Source organism: Bufo gargarizans, chromosome 10 (genome assembly GCF_014858855.1).
Source record: "Bufo gargarizans isolate SCDJY-AF-19 chromosome 10, ASM1485885v1, whole genome shotgun sequence".
NCBI classification, from domain to species: domain Eukaryota; kingdom Metazoa; phylum Chordata; class Amphibia; order Anura; family Bufonidae; genus Bufo; species Bufo gargarizans.
In genome coordinates this window covers 79,758,895-79,781,743 of record NC_058089.1, presented here as the reverse complement: position 1 = coordinate 79,781,743, position 22,849 = coordinate 79,758,895, and positions in this window count along the sequence as shown.

Sequence of the window (22,849 nt, the reverse complement as noted above, 5' to 3'; positions counted from 1 at the left end):
CTTGCCTCCGAGTCCGAGAGCCCCAGTGAGGACGAGGATGACCCTTTTTTTTGTCATCCGCATCCTCCTCATCATCTAGTGATGATGATGAGCCCCCAAGGCGGGGGAGACGCCGCCAGATGGAGCAAGGGGACCGCCATGATAGGGACCCTGTGGTCCACACTAGTACGAGCAGCTCTGGGGCTCGTACTAGTTTTCCAGCCCACCAGTTAAGTCCACTGGAGCCCCCTGACAGTGAACTTGTCTGGTGTACCCCAGAGCATATTGAGCCAGTGATTCCTGATTTTGTAGGCCAACCAGGAATCCAGATTTCCACAGTGGGCTTCACTGAATACGACTATAGTCTTTTTTTCAGTGACCACTTTGTAGATCTGATGGTGGAGCAAACAAACCTATACGCCCAACAGTTCGTTGCTCAACACCCGGACTCCATTTTGGCTAGGGCCAGTGGCTGGACTCCGGTCAGTGCAGCCGAGATGAGGATGTTTTGGGGCCTCGTGCTGCACATGGGCCTAGTCAAAAAACAGTGTCAGGCATTACTGGAGTGGGAATGTCCTCTACCAGACCCCACTTTACAGTAAGGCCATGACACACTCCCGGTTTGAGGCCATCTGGAAATGCCTGCATTATGCAGATAATGCAGCATGTCCCACCCCCCCAAATTTGTGCAGGCCTATGTACCTGGAAGGGAGGTTGCGGTTGATGAGTCTTTCATTGCTTTCAAGGGGAGACTTCTTTTCCGCCAGTATGTTTCCTCTAAGCTGGCGAGGTATGGGATGAAGCTGTACAAACTTTGTGAGAGTATCTCAGGGTACACTTACAAGTTTTGTGTGTACGGGGGGCAAGATTCCCGTATTCAACCCCCAGAATGTCCCCCCACTCTGGGTATTAGCGGGAACCTTGTGTGGGACATTATGCACCCACTGCTAGATAAGGGTTACTACCTGTACATGGATAACTTTTATACTAGTATCCCCTTCTTACAGTCCATCACCACCAGATCCACGTCCGCTTGTGGGACCATGCGGAAAAATCCACACGGCCTCCCTACCCACCCCCTCTAGGTACCTATCTCCAAGGGTGAGACCCGTGCCCTTACCAGTGGAAACCTGTTGCTGGTCATATAAAAGGACAAGAGGGATGTCCTTGTACTGTCCACAATTCACGGTAACGGCATCACCCCTGTCCCTGTGCAAGGTACCGCGGCAACGGTCCTCAAGCCCGATTGTATCATCGATTACAATCGGTATATCGGAGGAGTTGATCTCTCTGATCCAGTCCTCAAGCCATATAATGCCCTGTGCAAAACCCGGCTTGGTACAAAAAAGTTGCGGTCTACTTGTGCAGGTTGCCATGTACAACTCTTTTGTGCTGTCCCAGAGCGCTGGCAACACAGGGAAATTCCTTCAGTTCTATGAGGCAGTCCTCAAGGACCTGACCTTTTCTGACCGGGAAAGAGACGCCTGGATCGTCCCTGGCCAACACTTTCTAGGTGTGGTCTCCCATACTGGAAAGAAAGGACAGACCCAAAAAAGGTACAAAACTTGAGACACTAAAACAAAACAAAAAAATTTCACAAATATTATTTAGTAAAACTAAAACAAATAAAAAAGTAGACAAATTAGGTATTGCCACGTCCATAAGAATCTTCTCTATAAAAATACCCCATGACCTAACCCCTCAGATGAACACGGTCAAAAAAATTAACACTATGGAGATACAAAAATGTATTTTTTTTTTTATTAAAAGATAATATAGTGTAAAACATATATTAAAAAAAGTAGACATATTAGGTATCGCCGCAGCCGTAAGAATCTGCTATATAAAAATTCCTCGATGACCTAACCCCTCAGATGAACACGGTCAAAAAATAATAATAACAATAGTGCAAAAAAAGGTCACCTTAAATCCCAAAAATTGTAATAGCAATCAATCAAAAAGTCGGATGCCCCCCAAAGTAGTGCCAATAAAACTGTCCTCTCATCCAGCAAAAAATGAGCCCCTACCTAAGATAATCGGCTAAAAAAAAAAAAAAAAAAAAAAAATGACTATGGAGTGTTTTTTTTTGTTTATAAAAGGATACTACAGTGCAAAACATAAATACATTTAAAAAAGTAGACATATTAGGTATCGCCGCATCTGTAAGAATCTGCTGTATAAAAATTCCCCATGTAATAACCCCTCAGATGAACACGGTCAAAAAAATTAAGTAAAAACGGTTCCAAAACAGCAATTTTTGGGCAAATTTTCAATTTTAATCCGTTTTTTTTCCAGTAACAAAGCAAGACTTAACAGCCAAACAAAACTTTATATTTATTACCCTAATTCTGCAGTATACAGAAAGTAACGCTGTATGGTTTCTGGAAGGCAGATTTTGATGGCCTTTTTATTTTGGGGGGGGCACCATGTCCCATTTGAAGTCACCCTGATGCACCTTTGGAGTAGAAACTCCATAAAAGCGACCCCATCTAAGAAACTTCACCCCTCAAGGTATTAAAAACTGATTTTACAAACTTTATTAACCCTTTAGGTGTTCCTCAACAGTTTATGGCAAATGGATATGAAATTTCAGAATTTCAATTTTTGGTAACCTTGCCTCACAAAAATGTAATATAGATAAACCAAAAATCATATATACCCTAAAAATAGTCCCAAAAAAACTGCCACCTTATCTTGTAGTTTCCAAAATGGAGTCACTTTTATGGAGTTTCTACTCTATAGGTGCATCAGGGGGACTTCAAATGGGACATGGTGTAAATAAACCAGTCCAGCAAAATCTGCCTTCCAAAAACCACACGGCACTCCTTTCCCTCTATGCCCTACTGTGTGCCCGTACAGTAGTTTACGGCCACATATGGGGTGTTTCTGAAAACTACAGAATCAGGGCAATAAATATAGCATTTTGTTTGGCTGTTAACCCTTGCTTTGTTACTGGCAAAAATGGATTAAAATTGAAAATTTCCCAAAAATTTTATTTCTCAAATTTCATCTCCATTTGCCAATAACTATTGTGCAACACCTAAAGGGTTAACAAAGTTAACAAAAATCTGTTTTGAATACATTGAGGGGTGCAGTTTCTTAGATGGGGTCACTTTTATGGAGTTTCTACTCTAGGGGTGCATCAGGAAGGCTTCAAATGGGACATGGTGTAAATAAACCAGTCCAGCAAAATCTTCCTTCCAAAAACCACAAGGCGCACCTTTACCTCTACGCCCTACTGTGTGCCCGTACAATAGTTTATGGCCACATTTGGGGTGTTTCTGCAAACTACAGAATCGGGGCAAAAATTACTGCATTTTGTTTGGCTGTTAACCCTTGCTTTGTTACTGGAAAAAATGGATTAAAAAATAAAATTTGCCAAAAAATTGAAATTCTCAAATTACATCTCCATTTGCCAATAACAAGGGTTATAGCCATTAGTAAAAATCAGTTTTGGGTGGTTTCTACTATGGAAGCCTCACAACAACAAGCCTCAGACCTGAACTGGTCCGTGAAAATTGGGTTTTTGAAAATTTTATATTTTTTTCAAGATTTGCTTCTAAACTTCTAAGCCTTGTAACGTCCCCAAAAACTAAACTGGCATTCCCAAAATGATCCAAACATGAAGTAGACATATGGGGAATGTAAAGTAATAACTATTTTTGTAGGTATTACCATGTATTGTAGAAGTAGAGAAATTGAAGCTTGGAAATTTGCAAATATTTCCAAAACTTTTGTAAATTTGTATTTTTTTATAAATAAAAATATATTTTTTAACTTCATTTTACCAGTGTCATGAAGTAAAATATGTGCCGAAAAAAACAATCTCAGAATGGCCTGGATAAGTCAAAGCGTTTTAAAGTTATCACGGCATAAATTGACACTGGTCAGATTTGCAAAAAATGGCCCTGTCCTTAAGGTGAAAATTAGCACGTTCCTTAAGGAGTTAAGCAGCCATACGGTCATGTGAATGGGGCTTAACCTAACGATCTTCCTTCCACAGGACATTAGAAAGAACAGCTTTTAAAAATGGCCCAGAGAACCTCTTTAATTCCATATCACATAATTCACAACTCTTTATTTCACTTTAAAACCAACGTGTTTCTTCCACTTATCTCTTAAAACATTCTGCCCTTATTATTACTATTCCACTCTTCGTTTCGCCCACCAAATCACTTCCTAATGACTATTTGACATAGCTTTCCCGATCACATGGTTGGGTTTAGCTAATAAGGGAGTGCACTCTTCTTTCATTTACTAAAGTCTCCTGACCCTATGATTAAATCAGCCAATCATAGCTAGATCTTCTCTCATTCATTCTTTAAATCATGTGGTTCTATCGGACCAATAAACAGATACTAGTGCTTGGTATCTTGCACACAGGAAAGCACAGGAAAGCACAGGAACAGGTCTGATAAATGACTTACCATGATCTTGTCCGAACTCAGCTTCACAACTAAAAAAAATCTAGCAACATAAAACATACTAGTTATACTAAACAAGGCTTCAGTTCAAATTCAATGTTTAATCCTTGCAAGGTTCCCAATTTATAAATCCACTCCACTTCACACCGACTGATCTTAACCAGTGGGTCTCCTCTCCGCCACTTCTGAATAACCCTTTCTATACCAGTAAATATTAACCCACTGGGATCTTTGTTGTGTGCTATTTTAAAATGTAGAGGAACACTTTGAGTTTCTAGACCTTTTTTGATGGTACGGATATGTCCTTGAACTCTCGTTTTAAGCTTTCTTATACTGTAGTTTGTCCAACATACTAGAGGCCACAAGGGCACTCCACTAGGTAGATAACCCATGCATGATCACAAGTGACTTACCCTTCTATTTTGACACTAGCACCATTTTTAGTGGACTGGATTGTTGGTGTACTCATTCTTCTATTTTCCCTTTTGCGGTTTTTGCATGGAAGGCAAAAGCAGCACCATGTAAACTTACTCCTATTGTTACCTCCAACCTTCATATGGATATGACTATGTACTACATAATTTCATAAATTTGGTGCTTTTTTATATATTATATCAGGTTTAACTGGAATTTCAGATCCCAAAATAGGATCATTCTTAAGTACAGCCCAATTTTTCCTAATAGCATTTTTTATAGGACCTGAATTGGCATTAAACTGGGTAAGAAAAGTAAACCTAAAATCTTTTCCTTTTTTCACTTCTCATTGGGATTTCTTTACCTTGTGTTTTTGCACTTTCTTCTACATTTTTACTACCAATAGCAAATTTTTCTTTTGAGTAGCCCTGTTCTGTAAAACGCTCTTGAATTTTCTGACTCTGTTTTCTATAGTGTTCTATATCTGTACAGTTTCGATAGATTCTTTTTAACTGTCCTTTGGGAATATTCTCCAGCCATGGACTATAATGACAGCTCGTTGTTTCAATATATGCATTTACGTCTGTTTCCTTTTAAAAAAAAGTCCTTGTTTTAACTAGGTTATTTTCAATAAAGATAGTCAAATCCAGAAAATTAACTGAATCTGATTTAATAGTACTGGTAACATAGTAACATATTACATAAGGCCGAAAAAAGACATTTATCCATCCAGTTCGGCCTGTCATCCTGGTAAATGACAAATTCCAGTTATACTTATTAATGTCAGCAATGAACTTCTCCAGACCCTGACGTTCTCTCACCCATATTAACAGACAATCATCGATATAGCATTTCCATAAAGTTAGTCTACCCCCTGCTGATCTTTATATAAAATGGGTTTAATGACCTCTTTTTCCCATAGGGCCATAAATAGATTTGCAAAACTAGGGGCGAATTTCGCCCCCCATTGCTGTCTCAGTCTGTTGTAGGTAGTAGGATTTTTCGAAATCAGAACAAAATGGGGCTGAGGCAAAAATTTAGGCATTGAATAATAAAATGTCCTTGTTTGACTGACATTTGTGGATCATTGCTCAGCTCTTCTGTTACTGCTCTTAATCCCAAATCCTTGGCAATAATAGTGTAAAGAGAAGCCACATTTTTTCACTATATAAGTTAAGGTTTCTTATTAAATCAATAACGCTACCTGTATCTTTTAAGTAGGAGGGGGCTTTTACCATATCTTTTGAAGAAATAAAATCAACATAATCCGTGAGCTTACTGGTCAATGAATTTTTTCAAGACACAATAGGCCTCCCTGGTGGATTAGTCAAGCTTTTATGAATTTTGGGTAACTGGTATATTACTGGACTAAACTTCACTTTCAGATAATCACAAGTGATGGATGAACATCGGCCGGGAAGGTTCGCGAACGCGATCGTGCGAAAGCGTTCAAATGTTCGCAAACCGCAAGTTCGCAGCGGGCCCCATTCACTTTAAAGGCAGGCGAACCTGGAATACCTTCAGGTCATATTTGCAGCTACCAAATACTTACTAGAAGTGCACAAATAGTCCCACAACATGGACAGTGACATACCAGATGCGAAATATCGGCAATATAATTTTCGCCTATGCGCATGCGCAAAATATGCGCGGCCTACTACAGCAACTGGGTTTCCACCAAGTTGGATGCCATCAGAAAAGATGGTTGGCAACAATTTTTGCGACGTTGAGAAAGCATTTCTGATCACTGTAAGTAATTTGATATTAAAGCAGTGTATTTTATTACATTTCACATGCATGTTATAGCAACTGCTGTATATGCAGATCGAGTGTTTCAAAAAAGCACAATTGAAAAAATCCCTAATGATGCGATTTATTTTTTCACGGTACACACAACTTCACATTTTATAAGGTCTCATGAGATATTAGTGATTGGTGCAATAAGTATTGTTGTGAGAACTTGCCACTCCAGTACAGGCCCCAAAAATTATCCAATAGGCATTCACCTGACAGCACACAACTTTGTAGGATTCTGTGGCTGGAGGTACATTAAGCGTTCACAGGATAAATATGTAACTGTCGGCCAGTACAAGCCTAAAAAATTAGGCATTCAATGGACATAAAAGGCCTTTGATGCTGCTGTATTTACCTAAGACAGGGACCATGATTTGTTCTGGGTGGTGGCGAATATTTGTGGGCTATCTGGGGACCTTCCATTGCGGTGTTCCAATGGCCACAAATTGTCTAAAGGCCTCCAAGTCCACCAGTTTATATGGCAGTAGTTGGCGGGCTAGCAGTTCTGACAAACCAGCGGTCAGCCGTAGGGCAAGAGGGTTATCCGGCATTATCATCTTTTTTCGCTCGAACATTTGGGGCAAGGAAGCCTGCCTTTTGCCAGATGAACGCGACGACGGCACGGTGGAAGGTGGAGTGGAGGATAAATGGGAGGAGAGAGGAGAAGGAGAAGAGGCAGGACGGTGAGCGCTGGGAGTGTGGCTTTGTGGGTTCTGACGGTGTTGCTCCCACTGGGCTCGGTGATGGGAGGCCAGGTGCCTTCTTAAGGCGGTCGTCCCTAGGTGACTGTTGGGCTTACCGCAACTTATGCGTTGACAGCACAGGCTGCAGATGGCAACACTATTGTCAGTAGCAGACACATTAAAAAAAAGCCCACACTGCGGAGCAATGTGTCGGCATCCTGGGAGCGCCAGATGTGACCGTGAATGGTGGAAGTTTCGTTCTAGATACATTAGCAGTTTGCTTTTTGACTCCTGTGCACTGTAAGTTCTGCCTGCTTCTCCTCCTTCTCCTCCCTATCTGCTTCTCCGTCTCTCCCTCTGAACTCCCCTCCTCTTCCTCTCTCGTGGGCACCCACGTGACGTCCATCGACACGTCATCATCAGATTCGTCACCTTTACCACTACTGACTTTAGAAATCTCGGAGTAGGCAGCAACAGCGGGGGCCACCCTCTTTGGGCTGATCTGGGTACTGTTGTCAGACTGCTGGATGGCGACCGTTAATACCTCCTCTTCCTGATCCGATGCCAAGAATGGCTGAGCATTGGTAAGGTCTTGGAATATATGGTAAAATAATTCCTCTGAGTCGAGCGGAGGGGATATGGTGGTGGTGGTGGTGTCTTTGGGGAATGAAGAGGGTGCAGATAGAGAGGATGAGGAGGGTGCAGAAGCGGAAGGCTGAGTGAGCCACTTAACCAAGTCTGGTGCGTCCTTTGATGTAAATTGCATGCACCCTCTGCAACTTCCCATTTAGGCCCCAGCCTGGTGCACCTGCCCGACCCCTACCACCCCTGTGGAATAGCCTGCCTCTTCCTCTGCCTGTCATTTTCAAAATGACCCTGTGACAAAAGTCCCTATAGAAGAGCAGTATTTGTTAAAGAAGGTATATCACACCCCTGCCTCAATCTGTTTTTTGGGGGAAGCATCTGGTAAATCAGTAGTTGAAATTATTGGTTAGAATAGTGTTTTTCACTCTGTGTAGATGCGGTGACGCAGTAAAACCGGAGACAAATGCTGCACTACCTAAATGCACTATATAGAACGTATACTATTGGTAAATAACACCCCTTCCTCAATCAGTTTTTTTAGGGGGCAACTGGTAAATCACACCAGTAGGAATTATTTGTTCTAATAGCGTTTGGCACTCCGTGTGGCTGAAGTATCGCAGCAGAACCGCAAACAAATGCTGCACAATACAATTGCACTATAATATACTTTCTATGTTAGAAAGTATATTATAAGTATATTACACCCTTCAGTATGTCACACCAATTTATAGCAAGCACACCTATACCAGTCCTTAAAAGGACTTTTGTGGCCCTATTAGCTAGCGTTTGTTATTGCAAATATAGGTACTTAGAAAATTCGCTAATATTTAGAATATAGTGATATATATTCGTGATTTTGAATATTCAAGATTTTTTTATAGCAAATTTTCATAATGCAAATTTTTGCACAAATTTTTCAATTGCCAAGTAAAAACATGATTCCTCCCTGCTTCTTGCTTGTGTGCCAATGTCTCATTGAATATTGAAAAAAAATATTATAGCACTATATTAGCTAAATTGCTCTGTATTAGGTTTTTTTTTTTCCGAATATTTGCTATATATTGCTATATATTCTTCTTTTAGAATATTCGAAAAAACTAATATATTAGTTTTTTAGAATATTTGTAATATTCTAAAACAAGAATATATAGCAATATAGCTAATATTCGAGAAAAAAAACTAATATACAGCAATTTAGATAATATAGTGCTATAATCTTCTTTGTCTAATAGTTGTAATTTTTTCTCATGTGAAGTTTAGATTGGAAAGAAATTACAACTATTAAAAAAAATATATTATAGCACTATATTAGCTAAATTGCTCTACATTCGTTTTTTTTCAAATATTCGCTGTATTGCTATATATTCTTGGCCCACAAGCAAGAAGCAGGGAGGAATCATGTTTTTGCTCAGCAATTGAAAAATTAGCAATAAAAATTTGCATTACGGAAATTTGCATATTACGCGATCATTACCATGTCGATTTTTTGAGTAAAAAAAATCATAGAATATAACGAATATTCGAATTCAAACAAAATATTCGCGAAAATATCGCAAATTCGAATATGACGCCTGCCGCTCATCACTAGTCCCTAACAGTCTGTCTCTGTTCCACACAGCAACCTCTCCCTACACTGGCAAAATACTGAATGTAAAATGACGCCCAGATCAGGTTTATTTATAAGGTAGGGGGTGTGTCCATGTGCTGAAACATCTCAATTGGCTGTCCTGTACCACCTGATGGATGTGTCATGGGTCAAAGTTCTTCACAATGTAATAGAATATGGCAGGTGCGAATATCGCCATATGTTTGCATGTTTGGCAAATTGACTGCCGGGTGAACCGCAAGACCATCTCTAATAATCACATTATTTTTTATTTATAATACTATTATTATAATATCCCTCTTGGAGCAGTTTATCCATTTTCGATTTGAATCTCACTGCAGGGTCTTTATTCAGAACAAGATATGTTTCTTCATCAGAGATTAATCTCTGCAATTCACCCTCATATTTTTCTTTATCCATAACAACCACCCCTTATCGACTGGCTTAATAACTATATGGGGGTTAGACTCAAGACTTTTAAGGGCTAATTTTTTTTTTCTAAGGTCAGATTGCAATATTTAGGTTTATCCTTCCATCTAATTCTTTTAATACTCCTCCTTTAAACACTTCAATACATTCTTTCTCTTTATTTTGGGGGAAGAATTTTCCTGTAAATTGGTATGTATCACTGTATTATTAGCGGACATATCGGTGGTAGATATTTTCTGATTAATGAGAGCATATTTGGCAAAATTAAGCTTCCTAACATATTTATGTACATCCCAAAAAAAAATATCTAATTTGTTAGGCTTATTTGTGGGAGCACATTTTAAACCCTTCCCTAATACAGTTATAAATTGATATTATAATGGGTGAGAACTGAGATTACAGTCATGTGAAAAAATTAGGACACCCTTTGAAAGCATGTGGTTTTTTGTAACATTTTTAATAAAAGGTTATTTCATCTCCGTTTCAACAATACAGAGAGATTAAAGTAATCCAACTAAACAAAGAAAACTGAAGAAAAGTCTTTTCAAGATCTTCTGTAAATGTCATTCTACAAAAATGCCTATTCTAACTGAGGAAAAAGATAGGACACCCTCACATGTATTCCCTCTTAAATTGGCTCAGATCTCACACAGGTATATCACACCAGGTGCACATAATTAGTAGATCGTTACTCTGCATGTTGAATGAGGCTTGCCCTATTTAAACCTCAGACATTTAGTTTGGTGTGCTCCTGACTGTTGAAGTGAGAGTGAGCACCATGGTGAGAGCAAAAGAGCTGTCAGAGGACTTCAGAAAAAAGATTGTAGCAGCCTATGAGTCTGGGAAGGGATTTAAAAAGATCTCAAAAGATTTTGAAATCAGCCATTCCACTGTCCGGAAGATAGTCTACAAGTGGAGGGCTTTCAAAACAACTGCCAACATGCCCAGGACTGGTCGCCCCAGCAAGTTCACCCCAAGAGCAGACCGCAAGATGCTAAAAGAGGTCTCCAAAAACCCTAAAGTGTCATCTCGAGAACTACAGCAGGCTCTGGCTACTGTTGATGTAGAAGTACATGCCTCTACAATCAGAAAGAGACTGTACAAGTTTAACTTGCATGGGAGGTGTGCAAGGAGGAAACCTTTGCTTTCCAAGAGAAACATCGAGGCCAGACTGACATTTGCCAGAGATAAAGTTGACAAAGACCAGGACTTCTGGAATAATGTTCTTTGGACAGATGAGTCCAAAATTGAATTATTTGGACACAACAGCAGAGGACATGTTTGGCGTAAACCAAACACAGCATTCCAAGAAAAGAACCTCATACCAACTGTGAAGCATGGAGGTGGAAGTGTCATGGTTTGGGGCTGCTTTGCTGCAGCAGGACCTGGTCAGCTCACCATCATAGAATCCACGATGAATTCTACTGTGTATCAGAAGGTGCTTGAAGAACATGTGAGACCATCAGTTAGAAAATTAAAGCTGAAGCGGAACTGGACCATGCAACATGACAATGACCCAAAACATACTAGTAAATCAACCAAAGATTGGCTGAAAAAGAAGAAATGGAGAGTCCTGGAATGGCCAAGTCAAAGTCCAGATTTGAATCCCATTGAGATGCTGTGGGGTGACTTGAAAAGGGCTGTACGTGCAAGAAACCCCTCAAACATCTCACAGCTGAAAAAGTTCTGCATTGAGGAGTGGGGTAAAATTTCCTCAGACCGATGTCGAAGACTGGTAGATGGCTACAAGAACCGTCTCACTGCAGTTATTTCAGCCAAAGGAGGTAACACTCGCTATTAGGGGCAAGGGTGTCCTATCTTTTTCCTCAGTTAGAATAGGCATTTTTGTAGAATGACATTTACAGAAGATCTTGAAAAGACTTTTCTTCAGTTTTCTTTGTTTAGTCGGATTACTTTAATCTCTCTGTATTGTTGAAACGGAGATGAAATAACCTTTTATTAAAAATGTTACAAAAAACCACATGCTTTCAAAGGGTGTCCTAATTTTTTCACATGACTGTATATATACCTCTTATTTCTCCCTGCTCTTTTAAAGGTAAAGAAATCCAAGGAGAAGTGAAAAGGGGAAAATATTTTAGGTTTACATTTCTTAGGGTACTTTTACACTAGCATTAAAGTTTTCTGGTACTGAATTCTGTAATAGGGGCTCAATACAGGAAAAAACGCTTCAGTTTTGTCCTAATGCATTCCGAATAGAAAGCATTCCGTTCAGAATGCATCAGAATGTCTCCAGTTTAGTCCCTTTTACAGTATTTGGCTGGAGAAAATACCGAAGCATGCTGCAGTGTTTTCTCCGGCCAAAATTCCGGAACACTTGCCGAATTGCCTCATTGCCATTGAAATCTATTAATGCTGGATCCGGTACCAAGTGTTCCAGAAAAGAATACAGTAAAGAGGATACAGCGGCTCACTACTACTTCGTATGGTTAGGTGCTCACCCTCAGGTCCTTCCCTCAGGACCAGAAGGATTAGTATAACGTAGATATAGGTGAGGGGGCACACTCACAAGGAAACACTTATAGGATGCTGTAAATTGAATTCACAGGGTAGGACCTGAGGGTGAGCACCTAACCATACGAAGTAGTAGTGAGCCGCTGTATCCTCTTTACTGTATTCATTTCAATACCCTCAACAGCTGAGCTCCTCCTATTTTGAGATGGACATTTGGGAACACTTAGACACTAAGTATAAAAAAATTGAGGCTTTCACCTTCAATATGGAGGGTGAGGCATCAATACAAACAACGAGATTGATGGATGATATTTTTAAAGCTCTTGAGAGGCTTCTGCAACGCCAATTGCGCAATAAGTGGGAAATTAGGTCATTGACGCAATATTTGAACAAGGGCTTCATCCCGAGGGGCCTAACACTCACCAAAACACCTGCATCTGACTTGGTGAATGATGAATTTAGAAAGGAATGGGATGGGTTCCTCAAAATACAATCAGAAGCCCTTGTCCATATGGTTATTAAAAGAAAGACAAAAATGACAGAAGAAATGACAGGACAAATAGATACCCTAAAAAAAGAAATGGAAATGCTTCCAGATACTGAGGAGGCTCAGAAATGGCACGAGAGAATCTGTAAAAATTTGGACACATTAGAAAGAGACATAATAAGTAAAAAATCTAAAAAACTACACTATATAGAAAAGAAAGGGACCACAGAAGTACACAGACAAAGGGAAGGTGAATACACCAACACACAGGTACAAATAGAGAATGTCAAAACCACAAATAGATATGAGATACTGGCAACACCACATTTTTTAGACTTTACACCCCCACACCACAGTGCACGAACACAAAAGATACGGACCCCCACTCCAACAAGACAAGAAACAAAGAAACACACGCACACAACACAAAGCTATGGTCACGACTACAATCTGAGGGATCGTCCGAGGGAATATGCACAAAACAGAGGACACTATCAAACACACAGACAGGAGCACAGATATCACCAGGACACAGTACACCAATATACACCAACACTGAACAGGTCACAAAAATACAATCACAACGAAGAATACGGAGGGGACAACATGCACAAAAGACGAAAACAAAAGAGGTAAAAATGCCAATCACCAATATAATAAATATCAGTAACACTACACTTACGGAAACTCAAATGCTACTTCTCAACAAAGGTCTAAAATTTGCTCCCACTAACCCTATGGATAAATTTGCCACATACATAGGAGTTGAGAAATTTATTAGACGTTTATGTCTTAAAAAATATTTCCTTAAAAACCCAATCAATAAAGAGACAGATACGGGTAGCAGTATAAAGAAATATCCACATACAGATCTTAAGGTTAGATCAAAGAAATACCCTAGGCAGGAAATCAGCAACGAAATGGCCACGTTTAAGAACAATGTGGAACGTGACATAAGAAGAATAAAAAGTCGCAGGATAAATTCAAACCTAAACAAAGAAGAAATTAAAGCTATTAAATCCCTACAGGAAGCAAATGATATTGTCATTAGACCCGCAGATAAAGGCGGGGCCGTAGTAATATTGAATAAAGTAGACTACATAGAAGAGTGCTATAGACAATTAAGATCTGGCAATACCTATCAAAAACTAAAAGGAGACCCAACACAAGAATACTATAATATTCTTAAAAAGTATTGTGTAAGGGGGGTAGAAGCTGATTTCCTTTCCGACCAGGAATCCAAGTTTATTCTGGACACTGAGAAGAGGGTTCCGATGTTTTATTGTGTCCCCAAGGTCCACAAGAGCCTGGAAACACCGCCAGGTCGCCCGATTGTGTCGGGCATCCAATCCATATCATGTAATCTGTCCAAGTATATAGATCAATGGCTTCAACCATATGTCAAAAAAGTGCCGTCCTACATCCGTGACACCACAGACATTATTAAAACGTTGGAAGAAGTCACTTGGACAGATGGGTGGATCTTGGGGACACTTGATGTCGGATCTCTCTATACAGTTATTGAACACAATAGGGGGATTCAGGCACTACATGAGCAGCTATCAGGAGGAGAACTCTCTGTGGAACAATTAGGGTTCCTACTGGATGGAGTAAGATACATCCTTACTCACAACTACTTTGCTTTTGAGCAGGAGTTTTATCTGCAGTGTACCGGTACCGCCATGGGCACCAGATTCGCCCCCAGCTATGCCAATCTCTTTCTGGCCCAATGGGAGAGGGAGGTTGTTGTGCCCAGGCTGGGGACGGATCTGGTGCTATGGCGGCGATACATTGATGATATCCTGTTCATTTGGTGCAATACAACTGAATCCCTCGATTTATTTCTCAGTGATATAAATAAAAATGACAACAATCTAGTATTCAGTCCTATTATTAGTAAAGAGAAAGTTGAATTCCTAGATTTGGAAATATGGATCAAAGATAATCAGCTACAATGTAATACCTTTTTCAAGCCAGTGGCCAAAAATAGCTTCATCAGATTTGCTAGTTGCCATCTTCCACGATGGTTGATCAATATACCAACCAGCCAGTTTCGCAGACTGAAGCGAAACTGCACGGTGGATAGCAAATTTGATGAAGAGGCCGCTGGCCTGAAACAACAATTTGTAGAAAGAGACTACCCAATCCAGATTATAGAGAAATCCCTAGAGAAAGTAAAAAAGATGGAAAGGAAAAGTTTCTTTGAGGTAGGCCCATCACAACCACAGGATGAAAAAGTAAGAATCATTCTTCCATTTAGTTCCCAACATAGAATGGTAGAAAGAAGCATCCGAAAGCATTGGGAACACCTGCTAAATGATAAACTAATTGGCCCACTATTAAGTGATGCACCAAAAATAACATATACAAGGGCCAATAACTTAGCAGGCAAAGTAGCGCCAACTGTAAAAATGGACAATCAACAACAACAAAATCAAAGAAAGAACTGGCTGACAATCAATGGATTCTTCAAATGTGGAAGATGCACTAACTGCAAAATCACTAGCTTCCCCAAAAAAACAACCAGGGTAACATCTACAGTGAATTCTTTTAGTATAGAAATACAAGAAGTCCTGACCTGTGATTCCACAGACGTGATATACCTGCTGGAATGTGGATGTAGGAAACAATATATAGGGAGAACGAAAAGGACACTCAAAAAGAGGGTAGCTGAACACGTGGCAAATATAAAGAAAGGTTTAGAAACACATTCCCTGTCGAAACATTTTAAGACCCAACACAATTGTGATCCAACCAGCCTCAAATTTACAGCTATAGAGAGGGTCAAAAAAATGTGGAGGGGAGGAAACCACATTGCGCACATGTCGAGACAGGAATCCCGCAGAATTTTTGAATATGATACCATCGTCCCAAGGGGGCTCAATGCGGAGATGGAAGTTTTCGGATTCCTATGAATGGGGGGTGGGCTGTTTGGTGGGGATGGGACACCGCGGTTTTGCCAATTATGGACGCTGCGGTCCCCCCTCCCCACCAGACAGCCTCCCCTAGTCACTACCCCTCAAAAATGAGTGCACTGAGGAAATAAGAACAAAAGAAACACAAAGACGCACTAAACAATAATATAGATCTATGCGTTTTTGCGTTCATTGACATAGATTGGGTCTATTGTATCATGTTGGATATAAAAATACAAAAACCGCATGTGAGACACAATTCACATTGATGCGGTTTCAATGCGGTTTTGGTAAAAATTCAGTCCTGATTATGCAGATTACCTATAGATCAGCTTAAGTGTGTTTTAACATATATGGGAATATTTATATTTTTGTTATACTCGTTATTGTAAATGTCATTTATGTCTTTTATGATGGAAGCAAAACAGCAATCAAATCCACCCCATGTATTGGAATGGGCACAACTAATTGATGGGTGGGACAACACGATATTTAAGGAGTGAGAATCCACTCACTCGGTGGCCACTGAGGAAGAGGTGTAAGACCTTGAAACGCGTCTGGCATATCAGAGTGAGCGTGGATTCCAAACAACATACAAAAGAAGCTGGACATCAGTAAGATCGAAAAATATCAGCGATCTCAAAACGTCAGCGATTTACCTCCACTAGCAAAATTACAGCCGTACATTAGTGACGTCACACACAAGCGTCTACCCGGAACCCCAGAGACCAGGTCACGTGGGACGCCACAGCCGGCCGTGTATGGCTACCTGGGAGACCAACGCTGCAGTTCCGCAGCAAGAAGGGGTAAGAATAGGAAGACACAGCGGCGAGGAATCAGTAAGTAACCTGGAGGGTATACACGCATCTCTGTACAACTTCAATGCCGGACTTTGAGATCTGATCCGAGTTAATATTAGCACATTAAGTGGATACAGTGCCATACGTGTTCAAAGACACAGGACTCTAACACTAAGATATCCATACCTGATTGCCAGCTGGAATACTGTCCTGAGTCATAGCACGGTGCGGGCTCTTCAACATCACCCCAAGGGGTTATAGTGCTATATCAACAGTGAGGGACATCAATTACCAACAATCTAGACGCCTCTATTAATTTCCAATTGGAACATTACAGGTTATTTCACCATCATACTGTGCGTCAGATATTTAACAATACGGCAGCGATCCCTATATCTAGAACTACAAGTGGGACATTGGTGTTATTTGCTGCTATTCATTGCATTTGATTGCTGCATATTGCATATTCAGAATTTTTTGATTTTTTATGTATGTTTTATGTGTATTTTAGGGGTCTGTTTTTATTTCATTTAATAAATTCAATTTACATCATCCTATAAGTGTTTCCTTGTGAGTGTGCCCCCTCACCTATATCTACGTTATACTGTTCCAGAAAAGAGTTTTCCCGGTCTGCGCATGTGCAAACCTTTAAAAATGTGAAAACATTTTATACCGGATCCGTTTTTCCGGATGACACCGGAGAGACGAAACCAGTATTTCCATGCATTTGTCAGATGGATCCGCATCTGGATCTGGAAACAAATGGTATCAATTTGCATACGGATTTCTAGATCCGGCAGGCAGTTCTGGCAACAGAACTGCCTGCCGGATTCTTCTAACGCAAGTGTGAAAGTACTCTTAACCAGTTTTAAGAATTATCCTATTTTGCGATCTGCGATTCCATGTGACACACTAAAAAAATTTTTACATTGGAAGGTATACACTCTTAATATTTCTCAGCATGAAAGAATGTTCAAAAACAAAATAATAAATCTGTATTGAAAACACCCTTTTCAGTAAAAGACAGGCCAACAGGGTACCCAGCATGCATCAAGGGACTCAAATACGTGCCCACCACATGCCCGATAGCCTGTGTGTGTACAATCTCACTCTTGTTCCCAATTCTAGTATCAGTGAGTGTATGTCACACAGGGGTTGGTAAAAGACAGCCCAAGTAACGGCAGGTATTGGGGGGTGTTAGTAATGACGCTGACACCTTCAACCACACCAGTGTTGCTAGCTGAACTATCTGGGTGTGGGGGAGCCACTACAACTAACATCTAGAAGCTACGGTGCCATAGATTCAAAGCCCAGCTACTCTCTGCCCTGCCTCATGGTATACAGGAAACAGCCAGGCTTCATCAGGAACACTGAGTAAAATATAGCAGATGATTGCTGTCAGTGATACATTGTGGTCGCGCTGTAGCGTGAAAATACCGGCGCTATGATAGCCGTCACGGTTTCAAAATAAAAGGGGAAGTTACTTGTGATCATGCAGGGGTTATCTACCTACTGGAGTTCCCTTGTGGCCTCCAGTATGTTGGACGAACTATGAGAAAGCTTAAAACGAGAGTTCAAGAACATATCCGCAACATCAAAAAGGTCTAGAAACTCATAATGCTCCTCTACATTTTAAAATAGCACACAACAAAGATCCCAGTGGGTTAATATTTACTGGTATAGAAAGGGTTAATCAGAAGTGGCGGGGAGGAGACCTACTAGTTAAGATCAGTCGGTGTGAAGTGGCGTGGATTTATAGATTGGGAACCTTGCAAGGATTAAACATTGAATTTGATCTGAAGCCTTGTTTAGTATAACTAGTATGTTTTATGTTGCTAGATTTATTTTAGTTGCGAAGCTGAGTTTGGACGAGATCAAGTCATTTATCAGACCTGTTCCTGTGCTTTCCTGTGTGCAAGATACCAAGCACTAGTACTCGTTTATTGGTCCAATAGAACCACATGATTTAAAGAATGAATGAGAGAAGATCTGGCTATGATTGGCTGATTTAATCATGGGGTCAGGAGACTTTTGTGAATGAAAGAGGAGTGTACTCCCTTATTAGCTAAACCCAACCATGTGATCGGGAAAGCTATGTCAAATAGTCATTAGGAAGTGATTTGGTTGGCAAAACGAAGAATGAAATAGTAATAATAAGGGCATCATGTTTTAAGAGATAAGTGATAAAACACGATAAAATAAGAGATAAAACACGTTGTTTTTAAAGTGTTTTATTTGGGGATAGGAATGATTTTTATGTTGTTTATGGCCTAATGCAATTGGGAGGAGGTTTCCCCACCCTAATTCTGTATAAATTAGACACCCAGATGAGGGTGGAGTATGCTCCCCTGACGAAGCGAAAGCAAAACCTAGGTCAGGCAAAGACACGAGGGCTGATGCAGCATAATGATATGCCTATTACCTTGTTACTTCTGTGAGTATAATAAATTATTTATTTTACTTTTGTTGGTGGTTCTTCACTATTTGCGCAACCTTAGTAGGTTCCTACAGTAGGATTGAATTGGAAAGTGAAAGAGATCTCTGCTGGTCGTTTCAATGTTTCTATTTTAACGGTGTGCCTGACTCTATTATAATTTGAATTACTTCTGGAAATTCTGAGCAGCGCAGTCTTTCTTTTTTGATTTGCTGACTTAAGCCTTGCATACGACCGTTTATGTGGTCCGCATCCAAGCCGCATTTTTTTAGGCTCGGGTGCGGACCTCGGGTGCGGACCCATTTACTTCAATGGGGCCGCAAAAGATGCGGACAGCACTCAGTGTGCTGTCCGCATCTGTTGCACCGTTACGTGGGCCCCACAAAAAAAAAAATAGAATGTCCTATTCTTGTCCGTTTTGCGGACAAGAATAGGCATTTCTACAAATCGGATTCCCAAAAAGTTGGGACACTATACAAATCGTGAATAAAAACTGAATGCAATGATGTGGAGGTGCCAACTTCTAATATTTTAGAACATAAATCACGGAACAAAAGTTTAAACTGTGAAAATGTACCATTTTAAGGGAAAAATATGTTGAATCAGAATTTCATGGTGTCAACAAATCCCCAAAAAGTTGGGACAAGGCCATTTTCACCACTGTGTGGCATCTCCCCTTCTTCTTATAACACTCAACAGACATCTGGGGACCGAGGAGACCAGTTTCTCAAGTTTAGAAATAGGAATGCTCTCCCATTCTTGCCTAATACAGGCCTCTAACTGTTCAATCGTCTTGGGCCTTCTTTGTTGCACCTTCCTCTTTATGATGCGCCAAAGATCTGGACTGCAGACTGGCCATTTCAGTACCCGGATCCTTCTCCTACGCAGCTATGATGTTGTGATTGATGCAGAATGTGGTTTGGCATTATCTTGTTGAAAAATACAGGGTCTTCCCTGAAAGAGATGACGTCTGGATGGGAGCATATGTTGTTCTAGAACCTGAATATATTTTTCAGCATTGATAGTGCCTTTCCAGACATGCAAGCTGCCCATGCCACATGCACTCATGCAACCACATACCATGAGAGATGCAGGCTTCTGAACTGAGCATTGATAACAACTTGGGTTGTCCTTGTCCTCTTTGGTCCGGATGACATGGCGCCCCAGATTTCCAAAAAGAACTTTGAATCGTGACTCGTCTGACCACAGAACAGTCTTCCATTTTGCCACACTCCATTTTAAATGATCCCTGGCCCAGTGAAAACGCCTGAGCTTATGGATCTTGCTTAGAAATCGCTTCTTCTTTGCACTGTAGAGTTTCAGCTGGCAACAGCGGATGGCACGGTGGCTTGTGTTCACTGACAATGGTTTCTGGAAGTATTCCTGAGCCCATTCTGTGATTTCCTTTACAGTAGCATTCCTGTTTGTGGTGCAATGTCGTTTAAGGGCCCGGAGATCACGGGCATCCAATATGGTTTTACGGGCCTTGACCCTTACGCACAGAGATTGTTCCAGATTCTCTGAATCTTCGGATGATGTTATGCACAGTTGATGATGATAGATGCAAGTCTTTGCAATTTTTCGCTGGGTAACACCTTTCTGATATTGCTCCACTGTCTTTCTGCGCAACATTGTGGAAATTGGTGATCCTCTACCCATCTTGGCTTCTGAGAGACACTGCCACTCTGAGAAGCTCTTTTTATACCCAATCATGTTGCCAATTGACCTAATTAGTGTTAATTAGTCTTCCAGCTCTTTGTTATGCTCAAATTTACTTTTTCCAGCCTCTTATTGCTACTTGTCCCAACTTTTTTGGGATTTGTTGACACCGTGAAAATTTGAATCAACATATTTTTCCTTTAAAATGATACATTTACTCGGATTAAACGTTTGATCTGTCATCTACGTTCTATTACAAATAAAATATTGACATTTGCCATCTCCACATCATTGCATTCAGTTTTTATTCACAATTTGTTTAGTGTCCCAACTTTTTTGGAATCCGGTTTGTACAATGGGCCGCCATTTCCAAAACCCAATTTTTAAGGACCAGTTCAAGTCTGAAGTCACTTTGTGGGGCTTACATAATAGAAACCACCCATAAATGGCCAAATTTTTGAAACTACACCCCTCAAGGTATTCCAAACTGATTTTACAAACTTTGTTTAACCCCATAGGGACACAGCCTTATTTCACCTTAAGGACCAGGCCATTTTTTGCAAATCTGACCACTGTCAATTTAAGTGCTGATAACTTTAAAACGCTTTGACTTATCCAGGCCGTTCTGAGAATGTTTTTTCGTCACATATTGTACTTCATGACAGTGGTAAAATGAAGTAAAAAAAATTATTTTTTTTGCACAAAATAATACCTAATTTACCCCAAAATTGCAAACATTTGCAAATTTCAAAGTTTCAGTTTCTCTACTTCTGTAATACATAGTAATACCCCCAAAAATTGTGATGACTTTACATTCCCCATATGTCTACTTCATGTTTGTAGCATTTTGGGAATGATATTTTATTTTTTGGGGATGTTACAAGGCTTAGAAGTTTAGAAGCAAATTTTGAAATTTTTCAGAAATCTTCAAAATCCCACTTTTTATGGACCAGTTCAGGTTTGAAGTCATATTGTGAGGCTTAGATAATAGAAACCTCCCAAAAATGACCCCATCTAAGAAACTACACCCCTCAAGGTATTCAAAACTGATTTTACATATGTCGTTAACCCTTTAGGTGTTGCACAAGAGTTATTGGCAAATGGGGAAGAAATTTGAGAATTTTATTTTTTTGTCTAATTTTCCATTTTAACCCATTTTTTCCACTAACAAAGCAAGGGTTAACAGCCAAACAAGACTGTTTCTTTATTGCCCTGACTCTGCCGTTTACAGAAACACCCAATATGTGGCCGTAAACTACTGTACGGCCACACAGCGGGGCATAGAGTGAAAGGTGCGCCGTTTGGTTTTTGGAAGGCTGATTTTTATGGACTGGTTTATTTACACCATGTCCCAATTGAAGCCCCCTGATGCACCCCTAGAGCAGAAACTCCCTAAAAGTGACCCCATCTAAGAAAGTACACCCCTCAAGGTATTCAAAACTGATTTTACATACATCGTTAACCCTTTAGGTGTTGCGCAAGAGTTATTGACAAATGGGGATGAAATTTGAGAATTTGATTTTTTTGTCTAATTTTCCATTTTAACCCATTTTTTCCACTAACAAAGCAAGGGTTAACAGCCAAACAAGACTGTATCTTTATTGCCCTGACTCTGCCGTTTACAGAAACACCCAATATGTGGCCGTAAACTACTGTATGGCCACACAGTGGGGCGTAGAGTGAAAGGTGTGCCGTTTGGTTTTTGGAGGGCTGATTTTTATGGACCGGTTTATTTACACCGTGTCCTGTTTCAACCCCCCTGATGCACCCCTGGAGTAGAAACTCCCTAAAAGTGACCCCATTTTGGAAACTATGGGATAAGGTGGCATTATTTGGGGGACTATTTTTAGGGTACATATGATTTTTGGTTCCTCTATATTACATTTTTGTGAGGCAAGGTTACCAAAAATTGAGATTCTGAAATTTCATCTCCATTTGCCATTAACTGTTGAGGAACACCTAAAGGGTTAATAAAGTTTGTATAATCAGTTTTGAATACCTTGAGGGGTGTAGTTTCTTAGATGGGGTCACTTTTAGGGAGTTTTTACTCTAGGGGGGCATCAGGGGGGCTTCAAAAGGGACATGGTGTCAATAAAAAAGGCCATCAAAATCGGCCTTCCAGAAACCATGTCGGTCCTTTCCTTTTGCGGCCTCCCTTTTACTGATAA